This window comes from Schistocerca cancellata, unplaced genomic scaffold (assembly GCF_023864275.1).
Source record: "Schistocerca cancellata isolate TAMUIC-IGC-003103 unplaced genomic scaffold, iqSchCanc2.1 HiC_scaffold_1087, whole genome shotgun sequence".
Classification (NCBI taxonomy): Eukaryota; Metazoa; Arthropoda; class Insecta; order Orthoptera; family Acrididae; genus Schistocerca; species Schistocerca cancellata.
In genome coordinates this window covers 22,493-45,437 of record NW_026047086.1, presented here as the reverse complement: position 1 = coordinate 45,437, position 22,945 = coordinate 22,493, and the positions used below count along the sequence as shown (strand labels likewise).

At 49.8% G+C, this 22,945-nt stretch overlaps 26 non-coding genes across 26 annotated transcripts; 17 read left to right on the top strand and 9 right to left on the bottom strand.

Annotated features, from left to right (window-relative positions):
• Positions 1 to 412: 412 nt before the first annotated feature.
• On the bottom strand, positions 413 to 485 carry Trnav-uac (transfer RNA valine (anticodon UAC)). Its single transcript has one exon. It is a non-coding gene; the product is annotated as a tRNA-Val (tRNA).
• A 235-nt stretch (positions 486 to 720) lies between these two features.
• Trnap-cgg (transfer RNA proline (anticodon CGG)) lies at positions 721 to 792 on the top strand. Its single transcript has one exon. It is a non-coding gene; the product is annotated as a tRNA-Pro (tRNA).
• A 1,632-nt stretch (positions 793 to 2,424) lies between these two features.
• On the top strand, positions 2,425 to 2,496 carry Trnap-ugg (transfer RNA proline (anticodon UGG)). The gene has a single exon. It is a non-coding gene; the product is annotated as a tRNA-Pro (tRNA).
• A 603-nt stretch (positions 2,497 to 3,099) lies between these two features.
• Positions 3,100 to 3,172, bottom strand: Trnav-uac (transfer RNA valine (anticodon UAC)). The gene has a single exon. It is a non-coding gene; the product is annotated as a tRNA-Val (tRNA).
• Positions 3,173 to 3,407: 235 nt separating this feature from the next.
• Trnap-cgg (transfer RNA proline (anticodon CGG)) lies at positions 3,408 to 3,479 on the top strand. Its single transcript has one exon. It is a non-coding gene; the product is annotated as a tRNA-Pro (tRNA).
• Positions 3,480 to 5,111: 1,632 nt separating this feature from the next.
• Positions 5,112 to 5,183, top strand: Trnap-ugg (transfer RNA proline (anticodon UGG)). The gene has a single exon. It is a non-coding gene; the product is annotated as a tRNA-Pro (tRNA).
• Positions 5,184 to 5,786: 603 nt separating this feature from the next.
• Positions 5,787 to 5,859, bottom strand: Trnav-uac (transfer RNA valine (anticodon UAC)). Its single transcript has one exon. It is a non-coding gene; the product is annotated as a tRNA-Val (tRNA).
• Positions 5,860 to 6,094: 235 nt separating this feature from the next.
• On the top strand, positions 6,095 to 6,166 carry Trnap-cgg (transfer RNA proline (anticodon CGG)). The gene has a single exon. It is a non-coding gene; the product is annotated as a tRNA-Pro (tRNA).
• A 1,632-nt stretch (positions 6,167 to 7,798) lies between these two features.
• Positions 7,799 to 7,870, top strand: Trnap-ugg (transfer RNA proline (anticodon UGG)). Its single transcript has one exon. It is a non-coding gene; the product is annotated as a tRNA-Pro (tRNA).
• Positions 7,871 to 8,473: 603 nt separating this feature from the next.
• Trnav-uac (transfer RNA valine (anticodon UAC)) lies at positions 8,474 to 8,546 on the bottom strand. Its single transcript has one exon. It is a non-coding gene; the product is annotated as a tRNA-Val (tRNA).
• Positions 8,547 to 8,781: 235 nt separating this feature from the next.
• Positions 8,782 to 8,853, top strand: Trnap-cgg (transfer RNA proline (anticodon CGG)). The gene has a single exon. It is a non-coding gene; the product is annotated as a tRNA-Pro (tRNA).
• Positions 8,854 to 10,487: 1,634 nt separating this feature from the next.
• On the top strand, positions 10,488 to 10,559 carry Trnap-ugg (transfer RNA proline (anticodon UGG)). The gene has a single exon. It is a non-coding gene; the product is annotated as a tRNA-Pro (tRNA).
• A 603-nt stretch (positions 10,560 to 11,162) lies between these two features.
• Trnav-uac (transfer RNA valine (anticodon UAC)) lies at positions 11,163 to 11,235 on the bottom strand. Its single transcript has one exon. It is a non-coding gene; the product is annotated as a tRNA-Val (tRNA).
• A 235-nt stretch (positions 11,236 to 11,470) lies between these two features.
• Positions 11,471 to 11,542, top strand: Trnap-cgg (transfer RNA proline (anticodon CGG)). Its single transcript has one exon. It is a non-coding gene; the product is annotated as a tRNA-Pro (tRNA).
• A 1,632-nt stretch (positions 11,543 to 13,174) lies between these two features.
• Trnap-ugg (transfer RNA proline (anticodon UGG)) lies at positions 13,175 to 13,246 on the top strand. Its single transcript has one exon. It is a non-coding gene; the product is annotated as a tRNA-Pro (tRNA).
• Positions 13,247 to 13,849: 603 nt separating this feature from the next.
• On the bottom strand, positions 13,850 to 13,922 carry Trnav-uac (transfer RNA valine (anticodon UAC)). Its single transcript has one exon. It is a non-coding gene; the product is annotated as a tRNA-Val (tRNA).
• A 235-nt stretch (positions 13,923 to 14,157) lies between these two features.
• Positions 14,158 to 14,229, top strand: Trnap-cgg (transfer RNA proline (anticodon CGG)). The gene has a single exon. It is a non-coding gene; the product is annotated as a tRNA-Pro (tRNA).
• Positions 14,230 to 15,861: 1,632 nt separating this feature from the next.
• On the top strand, positions 15,862 to 15,933 carry Trnap-ugg (transfer RNA proline (anticodon UGG)). The gene has a single exon. It is a non-coding gene; the product is annotated as a tRNA-Pro (tRNA).
• Positions 15,934 to 16,536: 603 nt separating this feature from the next.
• On the bottom strand, positions 16,537 to 16,609 carry Trnav-uac (transfer RNA valine (anticodon UAC)). Its single transcript has one exon. It is a non-coding gene; the product is annotated as a tRNA-Val (tRNA).
• Positions 16,610 to 16,844: 235 nt separating this feature from the next.
• On the top strand, positions 16,845 to 16,916 carry Trnap-cgg (transfer RNA proline (anticodon CGG)). Its single transcript has one exon. It is a non-coding gene; the product is annotated as a tRNA-Pro (tRNA).
• Positions 16,917 to 18,548: 1,632 nt separating this feature from the next.
• Positions 18,549 to 18,620, top strand: Trnap-ugg (transfer RNA proline (anticodon UGG)). The gene has a single exon. It is a non-coding gene; the product is annotated as a tRNA-Pro (tRNA).
• Positions 18,621 to 19,223: 603 nt separating this feature from the next.
• Trnav-uac (transfer RNA valine (anticodon UAC)) lies at positions 19,224 to 19,296 on the bottom strand. Its single transcript has one exon. It is a non-coding gene; the product is annotated as a tRNA-Val (tRNA).
• Positions 19,297 to 19,531: 235 nt separating this feature from the next.
• Positions 19,532 to 19,603, top strand: Trnap-cgg (transfer RNA proline (anticodon CGG)). The gene has a single exon. It is a non-coding gene; the product is annotated as a tRNA-Pro (tRNA).
• A 1,632-nt stretch (positions 19,604 to 21,235) lies between these two features.
• On the top strand, positions 21,236 to 21,307 carry Trnap-ugg (transfer RNA proline (anticodon UGG)). Its single transcript has one exon. It is a non-coding gene; the product is annotated as a tRNA-Pro (tRNA).
• Positions 21,308 to 21,910: 603 nt separating this feature from the next.
• Positions 21,911 to 21,983, bottom strand: Trnav-uac (transfer RNA valine (anticodon UAC)). The gene has a single exon. It is a non-coding gene; the product is annotated as a tRNA-Val (tRNA).
• Positions 21,984 to 22,218: 235 nt separating this feature from the next.
• Trnap-cgg (transfer RNA proline (anticodon CGG)) lies at positions 22,219 to 22,290 on the top strand. The gene has a single exon. It is a non-coding gene; the product is annotated as a tRNA-Pro (tRNA).
• Positions 22,291 to 22,945: the final 655 nt, after the last annotated feature.

The window sequence follows — 22,945 nt, the reverse complement described above, 5'->3', positions numbered from 1 at the left end:
ATGTGCACCGTGAGTGGAGATTCAGCTTAACTGTGCGACAGTCTACCCTCATCTTACTAACGACGGCAACAACAAAGGTGTGGTGGCATGTAAGATTGAGAGTGGCTAAGAGTTTCTCATTATTAGTTAGCATCACACTTTGACAGAGCTGTGACAAGGCGAGTAGGGTGAGCTCAGGAAAGCCAGTAGCAAGCGCACTTGAAGTAGCCCTGAAGAACCGGATTATAAATTTTGCCAGCCATAATGGAGCTAGGGGCGTTCCCAGTTACCAAATACCGGTGCAATAAGAGAGCAACAGTATTTGACAGTAAAATGACGCCCTATCCGTCTAGCATACGACATTGCTTGTCTCTGCATACGCGGACGTGAGGTCATCTCGGAATGAAATCCGAAATATAGATTAAAATTGTTGTGTTCCCGCCCGGGATCGAACCGGGGACCTTCTGCGTGTAAAGCAGACGTGATAACCGCTACACCACGGAAACGACGGTTCTTTTCGTGTACTACCCGGAGACTCGTAATAGCAACAGTTTTTCTTCTGTGTTAGAAAGGGCATCGGCTACGAGCTCCCTCCGATTCGTGAAGTTCCTATAGTAAAAGACGTCGATGAAAACAATCCAACCGCGACAGACAGGGAGAACGCTGGGCGAGCTGCAGCCCTACAGGGTGAGACCATCAAAGGTGGCGTCATTCACATGCAGTGCGTTTTCGGAACGGACAGGCTCGTTGGTCTAGGGGTATGATTCCTGCTTCGGGTGCAGGAGGTCCCGGGTTCAAATCCCGGACGAGCCCTTGCGTTTTGTACAACGGTGTGGTAACAAATCGCATGGCGGCGGCTGTTTCGCGCATTTCCAGGCCTCCAAGTCAGCGCTAAAATCCGACAACCAGTTCTGAAACAGTTTCATGTTTCATTTGAGCCATGTGCACCCTGCTGGTGGAACGTTTGAAGTTGATTTAAGTGGTCACTGCAGAGATCGTAGCAAGTGTCTTGCTGAGTGCGACGGAAACGGGTTTCCGCCCGCAATCGAACCAGGGACCTTCTGCGTGTTAGGCACGGCGCCTGGGCTCGGCGGCAGCTGCTGCTCTTTCTTTCCTTACGAGATACCGTCGATTCGCGCAGTCGTTATTGCAAAAGATGTCACCAAAGGCAATCGCTTCGTTAGCGGCACGGTGCCTGGGCTCGGCGGCAGCTCTACATGGAGGCACCAGCAGCCCAGCCAATCCGCCGCCGGCACCGGCGCGCCGCAGCGCAAGAAGCCGGCGCCCGCCCTGCAATGCCCCCCGTCGTTGCATATTCCACCCGCCTTATATCCTCCCCATGTCTGACTCACTACCCTAAATGACACTGCGGTCGACGTGCTTTTTACTATCGCTTTTGGAAGAACCAATGCGCATATTCTAGTGTCGAACCGGTATTGCAAATTTGGATTAAGCAAAAATTTATTGTGTGGTCGAGCGACACCCTCGGCTCGCTCTTCCTACATGATCGCTTCTTGCGAGGAATAATTACTAGCGCGCCGATGGCTTCAGAGTTGGTCTTCTCGAAGTTTTGCTTCCGCACTGCATTCCGCAATCTTTTCGTTATGAGCTTCGGTTTCCCGACTTTCTAGTGTTTAGTGCGTTTGGCTTCTCTTAACCCTTAGCCACCGCTTGCCGAAATTTCCACGCTGTCATATGTCGATCTGCAGAGCTCAATGAAGGCATCGCGGCCATTCCTGAGCTCATGGAACGGCCGAATCTGTAGTTGTTTCCAGATCTCTCCCACACAACGGCCTCCCAGTAGCTTGGATTACAGGAGTACGCCACTACTCCCAGCCGCAGATTCACCTTTGAAAGCAGAATGACATGAGCTACGCGCAACTCCGATTGTTTTTTTGTTGTGTCTGGCCTACTTTGAAAGACTTTGTAGTCGATTTACTTACTACTATCGCTGTTGGAAACCAGGATACCACACAGTATTCTAGAGACGATCAGGCAATGAAAATTTAGAATAAGTAAAACAGTATCAAAAGAATTTGTGTGGTGGAGCAGCACATGCAATTTATGCTTCCTAGATAATCGTTACTGCATAGAATAATTCTTTTGTCTGCGGCGTCTTCAGTATCCGTCTTGTGGAAATTTTACTTGCAGTATATTGTGCAATCTTTTCGTTATGAGTTGGTGCTTGGTTTCCCGATGTTCTTTTGTTTAGTGCATTCGCCTTCTCTTAACCCTGAGAAACCACATACCGAAACTGAAGCACTGCCGGCTGTTCATAAGCAGTGTTCGATGAAGTTATTTCCCTTTTTATTCGTTGCCTTTAATATTCTTCTCATCATTGGTGAGTGCTGCCTGCAGAAAGCGTTTATCTTGCGAATTCACGTGAAAGTGTGTGTTCCCTGTGAGGTCCACTACTTGGGATTAACTTGACTGCTCCAGGCAGGTGGCTCGTTGGTCTAGGGGTATGATTCCTGCTTTGGGTGCAGGAGGTCCCGGGTTCAAATCCCGGACGAGCCCTGCCATTTTGACCGTGCTGAAGAGTAGGTGGAACTCAGCCCCGGTTGCAGCTCCTCAATGAAGAGTAGACGCCTGTTATAGCACGTGGATATAACAAGAATGCGGCACCAGTAAAGTACGTAGGTGGAATTCGGTAGAAACGCAGACGGTAATTTTGCATGCAACGGAAAGCAAGGTTGTCTTTGCGGAATATGTGCACCGTGAGTGGAGATTCAGCTTAACTGTGCGACAGTCTACCCTCATCTTACTAACGACGGCAACAACAAAGGTGTGGTGGCATGTAAGATTGAGAGTGGCTAAGAGTTTCTCATTATTAGTTAGCATCACACTTTGACAGAGCTGTGACAAGGCGAGTAGGGTGAGCTCAGGAAAGCCAGTAGCAAGCGCACTTGAAGTAGCCCTGAAGAACCGGATTATAAATTTTGCCAGCCATAATGGAGCTAGGGGCGTTCCCAGTTACCAAATACCGGTGCAATAAGAGAGCAACAGTATTTGACAGTAAAATGACGCCCTATCCGTCTAGCATACGACATTGCTTGTCTCTGCATACGCGGACGTGAGGTCATCTCGGAATGAAATCCGAAATATAGATTAAAATTGTTGTGTTCCCGCCCGGGATCGAACCGGGGACCTTCTGCGTGTAAAGCAGACGTGATAACCGCTACACCACGGAAACGACGGTTCTTTTCGTGTACCACCCGGAGACTCGTAATAGCAACAGTTTTTCTTCTGTGTTAGAAAGGGCATCGGCTACGAGCTCCCTCCGATTCGTGAAGTTCCTATAGTAAAAGACGTCGATGAAAACAATCCAACCGCGACAGACAGGGAGAACGCTGGGCGAGCTGCAGCCCTACAGGGTGAGACCATCAAAGGTGGCGTCATTCACATGCAGTGCGTTTTCGGAACGGACAGGCTCGTTGGTCTAGGGGTATGATTCCTGCTTCGGGTGCAGGAGGTCCCGGGTTCAAATCCCGGACGAGCCCTTGCGTTTTGTACAACGGTGTGGTAACAAATCGCATGGCGGCGGCTGTTTCGCGCATTTCCAGGCCTCCAAGTCAGCGCTAAAATCCGACAACCAGTTCTGAAACAGTTTCATGTTTCATTTGAGCCATGTGCACCCTGCTGGTGGAACGTTTGAAGTTGATTTAAGTGGTCACTGCAGAGATCGTAGCAAGTGTCTTGCTGAGTGCGACGGAAACGGGTTTCCGCCCGCAATCGAACCAGGGACCTTCTGCGTGTTAGGCACGGCGCCTGGGCTCGGCGGCAGCTGCTGCTCTTTCTTTCCTTACGAGATACCGTCGATTCGCGCAGTCGTTATTGCAAAAGATGTCACCAAAGGCAATCGCTTCGTTAGCGGCACGGTGCCTGGGCTCGGCGGCAGCTCTACATGGAGGCACCAGCAGCCCAGCCAATCCGCCGCCGGCACCGGCGCGCCGCAGCGCAAGAAGCCGGCGCCCGCCCTGCAATGCCCCCCGTCGTTGCATATTCCACCCGCCTTATATCCTCCCCATGTCTGACTCACTACCCTAAATGACACTGCGGTCGACGTGCTTTTTACTATCGCTTTTGGAAGAACCAATGCGCATATTCTAGTGTCGAACCGGTATTGCAAATTTGGATTAAGCAAAAATTTATTGTGTGGTCGAGCGACACCCTCGGCTCGCTCTTCCTACATGATCGCTTCTTGCGAGGAATAATTACTAGCGCGCCGATGGCTTCAGAGTTGGTCTTCTCGAAGTTTTGCTTCCGCACTGCATTCCGCAATCTTTTCGTTATGAGCTTCGGTTTCCCGACTTTCTAGTGTTTAGTGCGTTTGGCTTCTCTTAACCCTTAGCCACCGCTTGCCGAAATTTCCACGCTGTCATATGTCGATCTGCAGAGCTCAATGAAGGCATCGCGGCCATTCCTGAGCTCATGTTACGGCCGAATCTGTAGTTGTTTCCAGATCTCTCCCACACAACGGCCTCCCAGTAGCTTGGATTACAGGAGTACGCCACTACTCCCAGCCGCAGATTCACCTTTGAAAGCAGAATGACATGAGCTACGCGCAACTCCGATTGTTTTTTTGTTGTGTCTGGCCTACTTTGAAAGACTTTGTAGTCGATTTACTTACTACTATCGCTGTTGGAAACCAGGATACCACACAGTATTCTAGAGACGATCAGGCAATGAAAATTTAGAATAAGTAAAACAGTATCAAAAGAATTTGTGTGGTGGAGCAGCACATGCAATTTATGCTTCCTAGATAATCGTTACTGCATAGAATAATTCTTTTGTCTGCGGCGTCTTCAGTATCCGTCTTGTGGAAATTTTACTTGCAGTATATTGTGCAATCTTTTCGTTATGAGTTGGTGCTTGGTTTCCCGATGTTCTTTTGTTTAGTGCATTCGCCTTCTCTTAACCCTGAGAAACCACATACCGAAACTGAAGCACTGCCGGCTGTTCATAAGCAGTGTTCGATGAAGTTATTTCCCTTTTTATTCGTTGCCTTTAATATTCTTCTCATCATTGGTGAGTGCTGCCTGCAGAAAGCGTTTATCTTGCGAATTCACGTGAAAGTGTGTGTTCCCTGTGAGGTCCACTACTTGGGATTAACTTGACTGCTCCAGGCAGGTGGCTCGTTGGTCTAGGGGTATGATTCCTGCTTTGGGTGCAGGAGGTCCCGGGTTCAAATCCCGGACGAGCCCTGCCATTTTGACCGTGCTGAAGAGTAGGTGGAACTCAGCCCCGGTTGCAGCTCCTCAATGAAGAGTAGACGCCTGTTATAGCACGTGGATATAACAAGAATGCGGCACCAGTAAAGTACGTAGGTGGAATTCGGTAGAAACGCAGACGGTAATTTTGCATGCAACGGAAAGCAAGGTTGTCTTTGCGGAATATGTGCACCGTGAGTGGAGATTCAGCTTAACTGTGCGACAGTCTACCCTCATCTTACTAACGACGGCAACAACAAAGGTGTGGTGGCATGTAAGATTGAGAGTGGCTAAGAGTTTCTCATTATTAGTTAGCATCACACTTTGACAGAGCTGTGACAAGGCGAGTAGGGTGAGCTCAGGAAAGCCAGTAGCAAGCGCACTTGAAGTAGCCCTGAAGAACCGGATTATAAATTTTGCCAGCCATAATGGAGCTAGGGGCGTTCCCAGTTACCAAATACCGGTGCAATAAGAGAGCAACAGTATTTGACAGTAAAATGACGCCCTATCCGTCTAGCATACGACATTGCTTGTCTCTGCATACGCGGACGTGAGGTCATCTCGGAATGAAATCCGAAATATAGATTAAAATTGTTGTGTTCCCGCCCGGGATCGAACCGGGGACCTTCTGCGTGTAAAGCAGACGTGATAACCGCTACACCACGGAAACGACGGTTCTTTTCGTGTACCACCCGGAGACTCGTAATAGCAACAGTTTTTCTTCTGTGTTAGAAAGGGCATCGGCTACGAGCTCCCTCCGATTCGTGAAGTTCCTATAGTAAAAGACGTCGATGAAAACAATCCAACCGCGACAGACAGGGAGAACGCTGGGCGAGCTGCAGCCCTACAGGGTGAGACCATCAAAGGTGGCGTCATTCACATGCAGTGCGTTTTCGGAACGGACAGGCTCGTTGGTCTAGGGGTATGATTCCTGCTTCGGGTGCAGGAGGTCCCGGGTTCAAATCCCGGACGAGCCCTTGCGTTTTGTACAACGGTGTGGTAACAAATCGCATGGCGGCGGCTGTTTCGCGCATTTCCAGGCCTCCAAGTCAGCGCTAAAATCCGACAACCAGTTCTGAAACAGTTTCATGTTTCATTTGAGCCATGTGCACCCTGCTGGTGGAACGTTTGAAGTTGATTTAAGTGGTCACTGCAGAGATCGTAGCAAGTGTCTTGCTGAGTGCGACGGAAACGGGTTTCCGCCCGCAATCGAACCAGGGACCTTCTGCGTGTTAGGCACGGCGCCTGGGCTCGGCGGCAGCTGCTGCTCTTTCTTTCCTTACGAGATACCGTCGATTCGCGCAGTCGTTATTGCAAAAGATGTCACCAAAGGCAATCGCTTCGTTAGCGGCACGGTGCCTGGGCTCGGCGGCAGCTCTACATGGAGGCACCAGCAGCCCAGCCAATCCGCCGCCGGCACCGGCGCGCCGCAGCGCAAGAAGCCGGCGCCCGCCCTGCAATGCCCCCCGTCGTTGCATACTCCACCCGCCTTATATCCTCCCCATGTCTGACTCACTACCCTAAATGACACTGCGGTCGACGTGCTTTTTACTATCGCTTTTGGAAGAACCAATGCGCATATTCTAGTGTCGAACCGGTATTGCAAATTTGGATTAAGCAAAAATTTATTGTGTGGTCGAGCGACACCCTCGGCTCGCTCTTCCTACATGATCGCTTCTTGCGAGGAATAATTACTAGCGCGCCGATGGCTTCAGAGTTGGTCTTCTCGAAGTTTTGCTTCCGCACTGCATTCCGCAATCTTTTCGTTATGAGCTTCGGTTTCCCGACTTTCTAGTGTTTAGTGCGTTTGGCTTCTCTTAACCCTTAGCCACCGCTTGCCGAAATTTCCACGCTGTCATATGTCGATCTGCAGAGCTCAATGAAGGCATCGCGGCCATTCCTGAGCTCATGGAACGGCCGAATCTGTAGTTGTTTCCAGATCTCTCCCACACAACGGCCTCCCAGTAGCTTGGATTACAGGAGTACCCCACTACTCCCAGCCGCAGATTCACCTTTGAAAGCAGAATGACATGAGCTACGCGCAACTCCGATTGTTTTTTTGTTGTGTCTGGCCTACTTTGAAAGACTTTGTAGTCGATTTACTTACTACTATCGCTGTTGGAAACCAGGATACCACACAGTATTCTAGAGACGATCAGGCAATGAAAATTTAGAATAAGTAAAACAGTATCAAAAGAATTTGTGTGGTGGAGCAGCACATGCAATTTATGCTTCCTAGATAATCGTTACTGCATAGAATAATTCTTTTGTCTGCGGCGTCTTCAGTATCCGTCTTGTGGAAATTTTACTTGCAGTATATTGTGCAATCTTTTCGTTATGAGTTGGTGCTTGGTTTCCCGATGTTCTTTTGTTTAGTGCATTCGCCTTCTCTTAACCCTGAGAAACCACATACCGAAACTGAAGCACTGCCGGCTGTTCATAAGCAGTGTTCGATGAAGTTATTTCCCTTTTTATTCGTTGCCTTTAATATTCTTCTCATCATTGGTGAGTGCTGCCTGCAGAAAGCGTTTATCTTGCGAATTCACGTGAAAGTGTGTGTTCCCTGTGAGGTCCACTACTTGGGATTAACTTGACTGCTCCAGGCAGGTGGCTCGTTGGTCTAGGGGTATGATTCCTGCTTTGGGTGCAGGAGGTCCCGGGTTCAAATCCCGGACGAGCCCTGCCATTTTGACCGTGCTGAAGAGTAGGTGGAACTCAGCCCCGGTTGCAGCTCCTCAATGAAGAGTAGACGCCTGTTATAGCACGTGGATATAACAAGAATGCGGCACCAGTAAAGTACGTAGGTGGAATTCGGTAGAAACGCAGACGGTAATTTTGCATGCAACGGAAAGCAAGGTTGTCTTTGCGGAATATGTGCACCGTGAGTGGAGATTCAGCTTAACTGTGCGACAGTCTACCCTCATCTTACTAACGACGGCAACAACAAAGGTGTGGTGGCATGTAAGATTGAGAGTGGCTAAGAGTTTCTCATTATTAGTTAGCATCACACTTTGACAGAGCTGTGACAAGGCGAGTAGGGTGAGCTCAGGAAAGCCAGTAGCAAGCGCACTTGAAGTAGCCCTGAAGAACCGGATTATAAATTTTGCCAGCCATAATGGAGCTAGGGGCGTTCCCGGTTACCAAATACCGGTGCAATAAGAGAGCAACAGTATTTGACAGTAAAATGACGCCCTATCCGTCTAGCATACGACATTGCTTGTCTCTGCATACGCGGACGTGAGGTCATCTCGGAATGAAATCCGAAATATAGATTAAAATTGTTGTGTTCCCGCCCGGGATCGAACCGGGGACCTTCTGCGTGTAAAGCAGACGTGATAACCGCTACACCACGGAAACGACGGTTCTTTTCGTGTACCACCCGGAGACTCGTAATAGCAACAGTTTTTCTTCTGTGTTAGAAAGGGCATCGGCTACGAGCTCCCTCCGATTCGTGAAGTTCCTATAGTAAAAGACGTCGATGAAAACAATCCAACCGCGACAGACAGGGAGAACGCTGGGCGAGCTGCAGCCCTACAGGGTGAGACCATCAAAGGTGGCGTCATTCACATGCAGTGCGTTTTCGGAACGGACAGGCTCGTTGGTCTAGGGGTATGATTCCTGCTTCGGGTGCAGGAGGTCCCGGGTTCAAATCCCGGACGAGCCCTTGCGTTTTGTACAACGGTGTGGTAACAAATCGCATGGCGGCGGCTGTTTCGCGCATTTCCAGGCCTCCAAGTCAGCGCTAAAATCCGACAACCAGTTCTGAAACAGTTTCATGTTTCATTTGAGCCATGTGCACCCTGCTGGTGGAACGTTTGAAGTTGATTTAAGTGGTCACTGCAGAGATCGTAGCAAGTGTCTTGCTGAGTGCGACGGAAACGGGTTTCCGCCCGCAATCGAACCAGGGACCTTCTGCGTGTTAGGCACGGCGCCTGGGCTCGGCGGCAGCTGCTGCTCTTTCTTTCCTTACGAGATACCGTCGATTCGCGCAGTCGTTATTGCAAAAGATGTCACCAAAGGCAATCGCTTCGTTAGCGGCACGGTGCCTGGGCTCGGCGGCAGCTCTACATGGAGGCACCAGCAGCCCAGCCAATCCGCCGCCGGCACCGGCGCGCCGCAGCGCAAGAAGCCGGCGCCCGCCCTGCAATGCCCCCCGTCGTTGCATACTCCACCCGCCTTATATCCTCCCCATGTCTGACTCACTACCCTAAATGACACTGCGGTCGACGTGCTTTTTACTATCGCTTTTGGAAGAACCAATGCGCATATTCTAGTGTCGAACCGGTATTGCAAATTTGGATTAAGCAAAAATTTATTGTGTGGTCGAGCGACACCCTCGGCTCGCTCTTCCTACATGATCGCTTCTTGCGAGGAATAATTACTAGCGCGCCGATGGCTTCAGAGTTGGTCTTCTCGAAGTTTTGCTTCCGCACTGCATTCCGCAATCTTTTCGTTATGAGCTTCGGTTTCCCGACTTTCTAGTGTTTAGTGCGTTTGGCTTCTCTTAACCCTTAGCCACCGCTTGCCGAAATTTCCACGCTGTCATATGTCGATCTGCAGAGCTCAATGAAGGCATCGCGGCCATTCCTGAGCTCATGGAACGGCCGAATCTGTAGTTGTTTCCAGATCTCTCCCCCACACAACGGCCTCCCAGTAGCTTGGATTACAGGAGTACGCCACTACTCCCAGCCGCAGATTCACCTTTGAAAGCAGAATGACATGAGCTACGCGCAACTCCGATTGTTTTTTTGTTGTGTCTGGCCTACTTTGAAAGACTTTGTAGTCGATTTACTTACTACTATCGCTGTTGGAAACCAGGATACCACACAGTATTCTAGAGACGATCAGGCAATGAAAATTTAGAATAAGTAAAACAGTATCAAAAGAATTTGTGTGGTGGAGCAGCACATGCAATTTATGCTTCCTAGATAATCGTTACTGCATAGAATAATTCTTTTGTCTGCGGCGTCTTCAGTATCCGTCTTGTGGAAATTTTACTTGCAGTATATTGTGCAATCTTTTCGTTATGAGTTGGTGCTTGGTTTCCCGATGTTCTTTTGTTTAGTGCATTCGCCTTCTCTTAACCCTGAGAAACCACATACCGAAACTGAAGCACTGCCGGCTGTTCATAAGCAGTGTTCGATGAAGTTATTTCCCTTTTTATTCGTTGCCTTTAATATTCTTCTCATCATTGGTGAGTGCTGCCTGCAGAAAGCGTTTATCTTGCGAATTCACGTGAAAGTGTGTGTTCCCTGTGAGGTCCACTACTTGGGATTAACTTGACTGCTCCAGGCAGGTGGCTCGTTGGTCTAGGGGTATGATTCCTGCTTTGGGTGCAGGAGGTCCCGGGTTCAAATCCCGGACGAGCCCTGCCATTTTGACCGTGCTGAAGAGTAGGTGGAACTCAGCCCCGGTTGCAGCTCCTCAATGAAGAGTAGACGCCTGTTATAGCACGTGGATATAACAAGAATGCGGCACCAGTAAAGTACGTAGGTGGAATTCGGTAGAAACGCAGACGGTAATTTTGCATGCAACGGAAAGCAAGGTTGTCTTTGCGGAATATGTGCACCGTGAGTGGAGATTCAGCTTAACTGTGCGACAGTCTACCCTCATCTTACTAACGACGGCAACAACAAAGGTGTGGTGGCATGTAAGATTGAGAGTGGCTAAGAGTTTCTCATTATTAGTTAGCATCACACTTTGACAGAGCTGTGACAAGGCGAGTAGGGTGAGCTCAGGAAAGCCAGTAGCAAGCGCACTTGAAGTAGCCCTGAAGAACCGGATTATAAATTTTGCCAGCCATAATGGAGCTAGGGGCGTTCCCGGTTACCAAATACCGGTGCAATAAGAGAGCAACAGTATTTGACAGTAAAATGACGCCCTATCCGTCTAGCATACGACATTGCTTGTCTCTGCATACGCGGACGTGGGGTCATCTCGGAATGAAATCCGAAATATAGATTAAAATTGTTGTGTTCCCGCCCGGGATCGAACCGGGGACCTTCTGCGTGTAAAGCAGACGTGATAACCGCTACACCACGGAAACGACGGTTCTTTTCGTGTACCACCCGGAGACTCGTAATAGCAACAGTTTTTCTTCTGTGTTAGAAAGGGCATCGGCTACGAGCTCCCTCCGATTCGTGAAGTTCCTATAGTAAAAGACGTCGATGAAAACAATCCAACCGCGACAGACAGGGAGAACGCTGGGCGAGCTGCAGCCCTACAGGGTGAGACCATCAAAGGTGGCGTCATTCACATGCAGTGCGTTTTCGGAACGGACAGGCTCGTTGGTCTAGGGGTATGATTCCTGCTTCGGGTGCAGGAGGTCCCGGGTTCAAATCCCGGACGAGCCCTTGCGTTTTGTACAACGGTGTGGTAACAAATCGCATGGCGGCGGCTGTTTCGCGCATTTCCAGGCCTCCAAGTCAGCGCTAAAATCCGACAACCAGTTCTGAAACAGTTTCATGTTTCATTTGAGCCATGTGCACCCTGCTGGTGGAACGTTTGAAGTTGATTTAAGTGGTCACTGCAGAGATCGTAGCAAGTGTCTTGCTGAGTGCGACGGAAACGGGTTTCCGCCCGCAATCGAACCAGGGACCTTCTGCGTGTTAGGCACGGCGCCTGGGCTCGGCGGCAGCTGCTGCTCTTTCTTTCCTTACGAGATACCGTCGATTCGCGCAGTCGTTATTGCAAAAGATGTCACCAAAGGCAATCGCTTCGTTAGCGGCACGGTGCCTGGGCTCGGCGGCAGCTCTACATGGAGGCACCAGCAGCCCAGCCAATCCGCCGCCGGCACCGGCGCGCCGCAGCGCAAGAAGCCGGCGCCCGCCCTGCAATGCCCCCCGTCGTTGCATACTCCACCCGCCTTATATCCTCCCCATGTCTGACTCACTACCCTAAATGACACTGCGGTCGACGTGCTTTTTACTATCGCTTTTGGAAGAACCAATGCGCATATTCTAGTGTCGAACCGGTATTGCAAATTTGGATTAAGCAAAAATTTATTGTGTGGTCGAGCGACACCCTCGGCTCGCTCTTCCTACATGATCGCTTCTTGCGAGGAATAATTACTAGCGCGCCGATGGCTTCAGAGTTGGTCTTCTCGAAGTTTTGCTTCCGCACTGCATTCCGCAATCTTTTCGTTATGAGCTTCGGTTTCCCGACTTTCTAGTGTTTAGTGCGTTTGGCTTCTCTTAACCCTTAGCCACCGCTTGCCGAAATTTCCACGCTGTCATATGTCGATCTGCAGAGCTCAATGAAGGCATCGCGGCCATTCCTGAGCTCATGGAACGGCCGAATCTGTAGTTGTTTCCAGATCTCTCCCACACAACGGCCTCCCAGTAGCTTGGATTACAGGAGTACGCCACTACTCCCAGCCGCAGATTCACCTTTGAAAGCAGAATGACATGAGCTACGCGCAACTCCGATTGTTTTTTTGTTGTGTCTGGCCTACTTTGAAAGACATTGTAGTCGATTTACTTACTACTATCGCTGTTGGAAACCAGGATACCACACAGTATTCTAGAGACGATCAGGCAATGAAAATTTAGAATAAGTAAAACAGTATCAAAAGAATTTGTGTGGTGGAGCAGCACATGCAATTTATGCTTCCTAGATAATCGTTACTGCATAGAATAATTCTTTTGTCTGCGGCGTCTTCAGTATCCGTCTTGTGGAAATTTTACTTGCAGTATATTGTGCAATCTTTTCGTTATGAGTTGGTGCTTGGTTTCCCGATGTTCTTTTGTTTAGTGCATTCGCCTTCTCTTAACCCTGAGAAACCACATACCGAAACTGAAGCACTGCCGGCTGTTCATAAGCAGTGTTCGATGAAGTTATTTCCCTTTTTATTCGTTGCCTTTAATATTCTTCTCATCATTGGTGAGTGCTGCCTGCAGAAAGCGTTTATCTTGCGAATTCACGTGAAAGTGTGTGTTCCCTGTGAGGTCCACTACTTGGGATTAACTTGACTGCTCCAGGCAGGTGGCTCGTTGGTCTAGGGGTATGATTCCTGCTTTGGGTGCAGGAGGTCCCGGGTTCAAATCCCGGACGAGCCCTGCCATTTTGACCGTGCTGAAGAGTAGGTGGAACTCAGCCCCGGTTGCAGCTCCTCAATGAAGAGTAGACGCCTGTTATAGCACGTGGATATAACAAGAATGCGGCACCAGTAAAGTACGTAGGTGGAATTCGGTAGAAACGCAGACGGTAATTTTGCATGCAACGGAAAGCAAGGTTGTCTTTGCGGAATATGTGCACCGTGAGTGGAGATTCAGCTTAACTGTGCGACAGTCTACCCTCATCTTACTAACGACGGCAACAACAAAGGTGTGGTGGCATGTAAGATTGAGAGTGGCTAAGAGTTTCTCATTATTAGTTAGCATCACACTTTGACAGAGCTGTGACAAGGCGAGTAGGGTGAGCTCAGGAAAGCCAGTAGCAAGCGCACTTGAAGTAGCCCTGAAGAACCGGATTATAAATTTTGCCAGCCATAATGGAGCTAGGGGCGTTCCCGGTTACCAAATACCGGTGCAATAAGAGAGCAACAGTATTTGACAGTAAAATGACGCCCTATCCGTCTAGCATACGACATTGCTTGTCTCTGCATACGCGGACGTGAGGTCATCTCGGAATGAAATCCGAAATATAGATTAAAATTGTTGTGTTCCCGCCCGGGATCGAACCGGGGACCTTCTGCGTGTAAAGCAGACGTGATAACCGCTACACCACGGAAACGACGGTTCTTTTCGTGTACCACCCGGAGACTCGTAATAGCAACAGTTTTTCTTCTGTGTTAGAAAGGGCATCGGCTACGAGCTCCCTCCGATTCGTGAAGTTCCTATAGTAAAAGACGTCGATGAAAACAATCCAACCGCGACAGACAGGGAGAACGCTGGGCGAGCTGCAGCCCTACAGGGTGAGACCATCAAAGGTGGCGTCATTCACATGCAGTGCGTTTTCGGAACGGACAGGCTCGTTGGTCTAGGGGTATGATTCCTGCTTCGGGTGCAGGAGGTCCCGGGTTCAAATCCCGGACGAGCCCTTGCGTTTTGTACAACGGTGTGGTAACAAATCGCATGGCGGCGGCTGTTTCGCGCATTTCCAGGCCTCCAAGTCAGCGCTAAAATCCGACAACCAGTTCTGAAACAGTTTCATGTTTCATTTGAGCCATGTGCACCCTGCTGGTGGAACGTTTGAAGTTGATTTAAGTGGTCACTGCAGAGATCGTAGCAAGTGTCTTGCTGAGTGCGACGGAAACGGGTTTCCGCCCGCAATCGAACCAGGGACCTTCTGCGTGTTAGGCACGGCGCCTGGGCTCGGCGGCAGCTGCTGCTCTTTCTTTCCTTACGAGATACCGTCGATTCGCGCAGTCGTTATTGCAAAAGATGTCACCAAAGGCAATCGCTTCGTTAGCGGCACGGTGCCTGGGCTCGGCGGCAGCTCTACATGGAGGCACCAGCAGCCCAGCCAATCCGCCGCCGGCACCGGCGCGCCGCAGCGCAAGAAGCCGGCGCCCGCCCTGCAATGCCCCCCGTCGTTGCATACTCCACCCGCCTTATATCCTCCCCATGTCTGACTCACTACCCTAAATGACACTGCGGTCGACGTGCTTTTTACTATCGCTTTTGGAAGAACCAATGCGCATATTCTAGTGTCGAACCGGTATTGCAAATTTGGATTAAGCAAAAATTTATTGTGTGGTCGAGCGACACCCTCGGCTCGCTCTTCCTACATGATCGCTTCTTGCGAGGAATAATTACTAGCGCGCCGATGGCTTCAGAGTTGGTCTTCTCGAAGTTTTGCTTCCGCACTGCATTCCGCAATCTTTTCGTTATGAGCTTCGGTTTCCCGACTTTCTAGTGTTTAGTGCGTTTGGCTTCTCTTAACCCTTAGCCACCGCTTGCCGAAATTTCCACGCTGTCATATGTCGATCTGCAGAGCTCAATGAAGGCATCGCGGCCATTCCTGAGGTCATGGAACGGCCGAATCTGTAGTTGTTTCCAGATCTCTCCCACACAACGGCCTCCCAGTAGCTTGGATTACAGGAGTACGCCACTACTCCCAGCCGCAGATTCACCTTTGAAAGCAGAATGACATGAGCTACGCGCAACTCCGATTGTTTTTTTGTTGTGTCTGGCCTACTTTGAAAGACTTTGTAGTCGATTTACTTACTACTATCGCTGTTGGAAACCAGGATACCACACAGTATTCTAGAGACGATCAGGCAATGAAAATTTAGAATAAGTAAAACAGTATCAAAAGAATTTGTGTGGTGGAGCAGCACATGCAATTTATGCTTCCTAGATAATCGTTACTGCATAGAATAATTCTTTTGTCTGCGGCGTCTTCAGTATCCGTCTTGTGGAAATTTTACTTGCAGTATATTGTGCAATCTTTTCGTTATGAGTTGGTGCTTGGTTTCCCGATGTTCTTTTGTTTAGTGCATTCGCCTTCTCTTAACCCTGAGAAACCACATACCGAAACTGAAGCACTGCCGGCTGTTCATAAGCAGTGTTCGATGAAGTTATTTCCCTTTTTATTCGTTGCCTTTAATATTCTTCTCATCATTGGTGAGTGCTGCCTGCAGAAAGCGTTTATCTTGCGAATTCACGTGAAAGTGTGTGTTCCCTGTGAGGTCCACTACTTGGGATTAACTTGACTGCTCCAGGCAGGTGGCTCGTTGGTCTAGGGGTATGATTCCTGCTTTGGGTGCAGGAGGTCCCGGGTTCAAATCCCGGACGAGCCCTGCCATTTTGACCGTGCTGAAGAGTAGGTGGAACTCAGCCCCGGTTGCAGCTCCTCAATGAAGAGTAGACGCCTGTTATAGCACGTGGATATAACAAGAATGCGGCACCAGTAAAGTACGTAGGTGGAATTCGGTAGAAACGCAGACGGTAATTTTGCATGCAACGGAAAGCAAGGTTGTCTTTGCGGAATATGTGCACCGTGAGTGGAGATTCAGCTTAACTGTGCGACAGTCTACCCTCATCTTACTAACGACGGCAACAACAAAGGTGTGGTGGCATGTAAGATTGAGAGTGGCTAAGAGTTTCTCATTATTAGTTAGCATCACACTTTGACAGAGCTGTGACAAGGCGAGTAGGGTGAGCTCAGGAAAGCCAGTAGCAAGCGCACTTGAAGTAGCCCTGAAGAACCGGATTATAAATTTTGCCAGCCATAATGGAGCTAGGGGCGTTCCCGGTTACCAAATACCGGTGCAATAAGAGAGCAACAGTATTTGACAGTAAAATGACGCCCTATCCGTCTAGCATACGACATTGCTTGTCTCTGCATACGCGGACGTGAGGTCATCTCGGAATGAAATCCGAAATATAGATTAAAATTGTTGTGTTCCCGCCCGGGATCGAACCGGGGACCTTCTGCGTGTAAAGCAGACGTGATAACCGCTACACCACGGAAACGACGGTTCTTTTCGTGTACCACCCGGAGACTCGTAATAGCAACAGTTTTTCTTCTGTGTTAGAAAGGGCATCGGCTACGAGCTCCCTCCGATTCGTGAAGTTCCTATAGTAAAAGACGTCGATGAAAACAATCCAACCGCGACAGACAGGGAGAACGCCGGGCGAGCTGCAGCCCTACAGGGTGAGACCATCAAAGGTGGCGTCATTCACATGCAGTGCGTTTTCGGAACGGACAGGCTCGTTGGTCTAGGGGTATGATTCCTGCTTCGGGTGCAGGAGGTCCCGGGTTCAAATCCCGGACGAGCCCTTGCGTTTTGTACAACGGTGTGGTAACAAATCGCATGGCGGCGGCTGTTTCGCGCATTTCCAGGCCTCCAAGTCAGCGCTAAAATCCGACAACCAGTTCTGAAACAGTTTCATGTTTCATTTGAGCCATGTGCACCCTGCTGGTGGAACGTTTGAAGTTGATTTAAGTGGTCACTGCAGAGATCGTAGCAAGTGTCTTGCTGAGTGCGACGGAAACGGGTTTCCGCCCGCAATCGAACCAGGGACCTTCTGCGTGTTAGGCACGGCGCCTGGGCTCGGCGGCAGCTGCTGCTCTTTCTTTCCTTACGAGATACCGTCGATTCGCGCAGTCGTTATTGCAAAAGATGTCACCAAAGGCAATCGCTTCGTTAGCGGCACGGTGCCTGGGCTCGGCGGCAGCTCTACATGGAGGCACCAGCAGCCCAGCCAATCCGCCGCCGGCACCGGCGCGCCGCAGCGCAAGAAGCCGGCGCCCGCCCTGCAATGCCCCCCGTCGTTGCATACTCCACCCGCCTTATATCCTCCCCATGTCTGACTCACTACCCTAAATGACACTGCGGTCGACGTGCTTTTTACTATCGCTTTTGGAAGAACCAATGCGCATATTCTAGTGTCGAACCGGTATTGCAAATTTGGATTAAGCAAAAATTTATTGTGTGGTCGAGCGACACCCTCGGCTCGCTCTTCCTACATGATCGCTTCTTGCGAGGAATAATTACTAGCGCGCCGATGGCTTCAGAGTTGGTCTTCTCGAAGTTTTGCTTCCGCACTGCATTCCGCAATCTTTTCGTTATGAGCTTCGGTTTCCCGACTTTCTAGTGTTTAGTGCGTTTGGCTTCTCTTAACCCTTAGCCACCGCTTGCCGAAATTTCCACGCTGTCATATGTCGATCTGCAGAGCTCAATGAAGGCATCGCGGCCATTCCTGAGCTCATGGAACGGCCGAATCTGTAGTTGTTTCCAGATCTCTCCCACACAACGGCCTCCCAGTAGCTTGGATTACAGGAGTACGCCACTACTCCCAGCCGCAGATTCACCTTTGAAAGCAGAATGACATGAGCTACGCGCAACTCCGATTGTTTTTTTGTTGTGTCTGGCCTACTTTGAAAGACTTTGTAGTCGATTTACTTACTACTATCGCTGTTGGAAACCAGGATACCACACAGTATTCTAGAGACGATCAGGCAATGAAAATTTAGAATAAGTAAAACAGTATCAAAAGAATTTGTGTGGTGGAGCAGCACATGCAATTTATGCTTCCTAGATAATCGTTACTGCATAGAATAATTCTTTTGTCTGCGGCGTCTTCAGTATCCGTCTTGTGGAAATTTTACTTGCAGTATATTGTGCAATCTTTTCGTTATGAGTTGGTGCTTGGTTTCCCGATGTTCTTTTGTTTAGTGCATTCGCCTTCTCTTAACCCTGAGAAACCACATACCGAAACTGAAGCACTGCCGGCTGTTCATAAGCAGTGTTCGATGAAGTTATTTCCCTTTTTATTCGTTGCCTTTAATATTCTTCTCATCATTGGTGAGTGCTGCCTGCAGAAAGCGTTTATCTTGCGAATTCACGTGAAAGTGTGTGTTCCCTGTGAGGTCCACTACTTGGGATTAACTTGACTGCTCCAGGCAGGTGGCTCGTTGGTCTAGGGGTATGATTCCTGCTTTGGGTGCAGGAGGTCCCGGGTTCAAATCCCGGACGAGCCCTGCCATTTTGACCGTGCTGAAGAGTAGGTGGAACTCAGCCCCGGTTGCAGCTCCTCAATGAAGAGTAGACGCCTGTTATAGCACGTGGATATAACAAGAATGCGGCACCAGTAAAGTACGTAGGTGGAATTCGGTAGAAACGCAGACGGTAATTTTGCATGCAACGGAAAGCAAGGTTGTCTTTGCGGAATATGTGCACCGTGAGTGGAGATTCAGCTTAACTGTGCGACAGTCTACCCTCATCTTACTAACGACGGCAACAACAAAGGTGTGGTGGCATGTAAGATTGAGAGTGGCTAAGAGTTTCTCATTATTAGTTAGCATCACACTTTGACAGAGCTGTGACAAGGCGAGTAGGGTGAGCTCAGGAAAGCCAGTAGCAAGCGCACTTGAAGTAGCCCTGAAGAACCGGATTATAAATTTTGCCAGCCATAATGGAGCTAGGGGCGTTCCCGGTTACCAAATACCGGTGCAATAAGAGAGCAACAGTATTTGACAGTAAAATGACGCCCTATCCGTCTAGCATACGACATTGCTTGTCTCTGCATACGCGGACGTGAGGTCATCTCGGAATGAAATCCGAAATATAGATTAAAATTGTTGTGTTCCCGCCCGGGATCGAACCGGGGACCTTCTGCGTGTAAAGCAGACGTGATAACCGCTACACCACGGAAACGACGGTTCTTTTCGTGTACCACCCGGAGACTCGTAATAGCAACAGTTTTTCTTCTGTGTTAGAAAGGGCATCGGCTACGAGCTCCCTCCGATTCGTGAAGTTCCTATAGTAAAAGACGTCGATGAAAACAATCCAACCGCGACAGACAGGGAGAACGCCGGGCGAGCTGCAGCCCTACAGGGTGAGACCATCAAAGGTGGCGTCATTCACATGCAGTGCGTTTTCGGAACGGACAGGCTCGTTGGTCTAGGGGTATGATTCCTGCTTCGGGTGCAGGAGGTCCCGGGTTCAAATCCCGGACGAGCCCTTGCGTTTTGTACAACGGTGTGGTAACAAATCGCATGGCGGCGGCTGTTTCGCGCATTTCCAGGCCTCCAAGTCAGCGCTAAAATCCGACAACCAGTTCTGAAACAGTTTCATGTTTCATTTGAGCCATGTGCACCCTGCTGGTGGAACGTTTGAAGTTGATTTAAGTGGTCACTGCAGAGATCGTAGCAAGTGTCTTGCTGAGTGCGACGGAAACGGGTTTCCGCCCGCAATCGAACCAGGGACCTTCTGCGTGTTAGGCACGGCGCCTGGGCTCGGCGGCAGCTGCTGCTCTTTCTTTCCTTACGAGATACCGTCGATTCGCGCAGTCGTTATTGCAAAAGATGTCACCAAAGGCAATCGCTTCGTTAGCGGCACGGTGCCTGGGCTCGGCGGCAGCTCTACATGGAGGCACCAGCAGCCCAGCCAATCCGCCGCCGGCACCGGCGCGCCGCAGCGCAAGAAGCCGGCGCCCGCCCTGCAATGCCCCCCGTCGTTGCATACTCCACCCGCCTTATATCCTCCCCATGTCTGACTCACTACCCTAAATGACACTGCGGTCGACGTGCTTTTTACTATCGCTTTTGGAAGAACCAATGCGCATATTCTAGTGTCGAACCGGTATTGCAAATTTGGATTAAGCAAAAATTTATTGTGTGGTCGAGCGACACCCTCGGCTCGCTCTTCCTACATGATCGCTTCTTGCGAGGAATAATTACTAGCGCGCCGATGGCTTCAGAGTTGGTCTTCTCGAAGTTTTGCTTCCGCACTGCATTCCGCAATCTTTTCGTTATGAGCTTCGGTTTCCCGACTTTCTAGTGTTTAGTGCGTTTGGCTTCTCTTAACCCTTAGCCACCGCTTGCCGAAATTTCCACGCTGTCATATGTCGATCTGCAGAGCTCAATGAAGGCATCGCGGCCATTCCTGAGCTCATGGAACGGCCGAATCTGTAGTTGTTTCCAGATCTCTCCCACACAACGGCCTCCCAGTAGCTTGGATTACAGGAGTACCCCACTACTCCCAGCCGCAGATTCACCTTTGAAAGCAGAATGACATGAGCTACGCGCAACTCCGATTGTTTTTTTGTTGTGTCTGGCCTACTTTGAAAGACTTTGTAGTCGATTTACTTACTACTATCGCTGTTGGAAACCAGGATACCACACAGTATTCTAGAGACGATCAGGCAATGAAAATTTAGAATAAGTAAAACAGTATCAAAAGAATTTGTGTGGTGGAGCAGCACATGCAATTTATGCTTCCTAGATAATCGTTACTGCATAGAATAATTCTTTTGTCTGCGGCGTCTTCAGTATCCGTCTTGTGGAAATTTTACTTGCAGTATATTGTGCAATCTTTTCGTTATGAGTTGGTGCTTGGTTTCCCGATGTTCTTTTGTTTAGTGCATTCGCCTTCTCTTAACCCTGAGAAACCACATACCGAAACTGAAGCACTGCCGGCTGTTCATAAGCAGTGTTCGATGAAGTTATTTCCCTTTTTATTCGTTGCCTTTAATATTCTTCTCATCATTGGTGAGTGCTGCCTGCAGAAAGCGTTTATCTTGCGAATTCACGTGAAAGTGTGTGTTCCCTGTGAGGTCCACTACTTGGGATTAACTTGACTGCTCCAGGCAGGTGGCTCGTTGGTCTAGGGGTATGATTCCTGCTTTGGGTGCAGGAGGTCCCGGGTTCAAATCCCGGACGAGCCCTGCCATTTTGACCGTGCTGAAGAGTAGGTGGAACTCAGCCCCGGTTGCAGCTCCTCAATGAAGAGTAGACGCCTGTTATAGCACGTGGATATAACAAGAATGCGGCACCAGTAAAGTACGTAGGTGGAATTCGGTAGAAACGCAGACGGTAATTTTGCATGCAACGGAAAGCAAGGTTGTCTTTGCGGAATATGTGCACCGTGAGTGGAGATTCAGCTTAACTGTGCGACAGTCTACCCTCATCTTACTAACGACGGCAACAACAAAGGTGTGGTGGCATGTAAGATTGAGAGTGGCTAAGAGTTTCTCATTATTAGTTAGCATCACACTTTGACAGAGCTGTGACAAGGCGAGTAGGGTGAGCTCAGGAAAGCCAGTAGCAAGCGCACTTGAAGTAGCCCTGAAGAACCGGATTATAAATTTTGCCAGCCATAATGGAGCTAGGGGCGTTCCCGGTTACCAAATACCGGTGCAATAAGAGAGCAACAGTATTTGACAGTAAAATGACGCCCTATCCGTCTAGCATACGACATTGCTTGTCTCTGCATACGCGGACGTGAGGTCATCTCGGAATGAAATCCGAAATATAGATTAAAATTGTTGTGTTCCCGCCCGGGATCGAACCGGGGACCTTCTGCGTGTAAAGCAGACGTGATAACCGCTACACCACGGAAACGACGGTTCTTTTCGTGTACCACCCGGAGACTCGTAATAGCAACAGTTTTTCTTCTGTGTTAGAAAGGGCATCGGCTACGAGCTCCCTCCGATTCGTGAAGTTCCTATAGTAAAAGACGTCGATGAAAACAATCCAACCGCGACAGACAGGGAGAACGCCGGGCGAGCTGCAGCCCTACAGGGTGAGACCATCAAAGGTGGCGTCATTCACATGCAGTGCGTTTTCGGAACGGACAGGCTCGTTGGTCTAGGGGTATGATTCCTGCTTCGGGTGCAGGAGGTCCCGGGTTCAAATCCCGGACGAGCCCTTGCGTTTTGTACAACGGTGTGGTAACAAATCGCATGGCGGCGGCTGTTTCGCGCATTTCCAGGCCTCCAAGTCAGCGCTAAAATCCGACAACCAGTTCTGAAACAGTTTCATGTTTCATTTGAGCCATGTGCACCCTGCTGGTGGAACGTTTGAAGTTGATTTAAGTGGTCACTGCAGAGATCGTAGCAAGTGTCTTGCTGAGTGCGACGGAAACGGGTTTCCGCCCGCAATCGAACCAGGGACCTTCTGCGTGTTAGGCACGGCGCCTGGGCTCGGCGGCAGCTGCTGCTCTTTCTTTCCTTACGAGATACCGTCGATTCGCGCAGTCGTTATTGCAAAAGATGTCACCAAAGGCAATCGCTTCGTTAGCGGCACGGTGCCTGGGCTCGGCGGCAGCTCTACATGGAGGCACCAGCAGCCCAGCCAATCCGCCGCCGGCACCGGCGCGCCGCAGCGCAAGAAGCCGGCGCCCGCCCTGCAATGCCCCCCGTCGTTGCATACTCCACCCGCCTTATATCCTCCCCATGTCTGACTCACTACCCTAAATGACACTGCGGTCGACGTGCTTTTTACTATCGCTTTTGGAAGAACCAATGCGCATATTCTAGTGTCGAACCGGTATTGCAAATTTGGATTAAGCAAAAATTTATTGT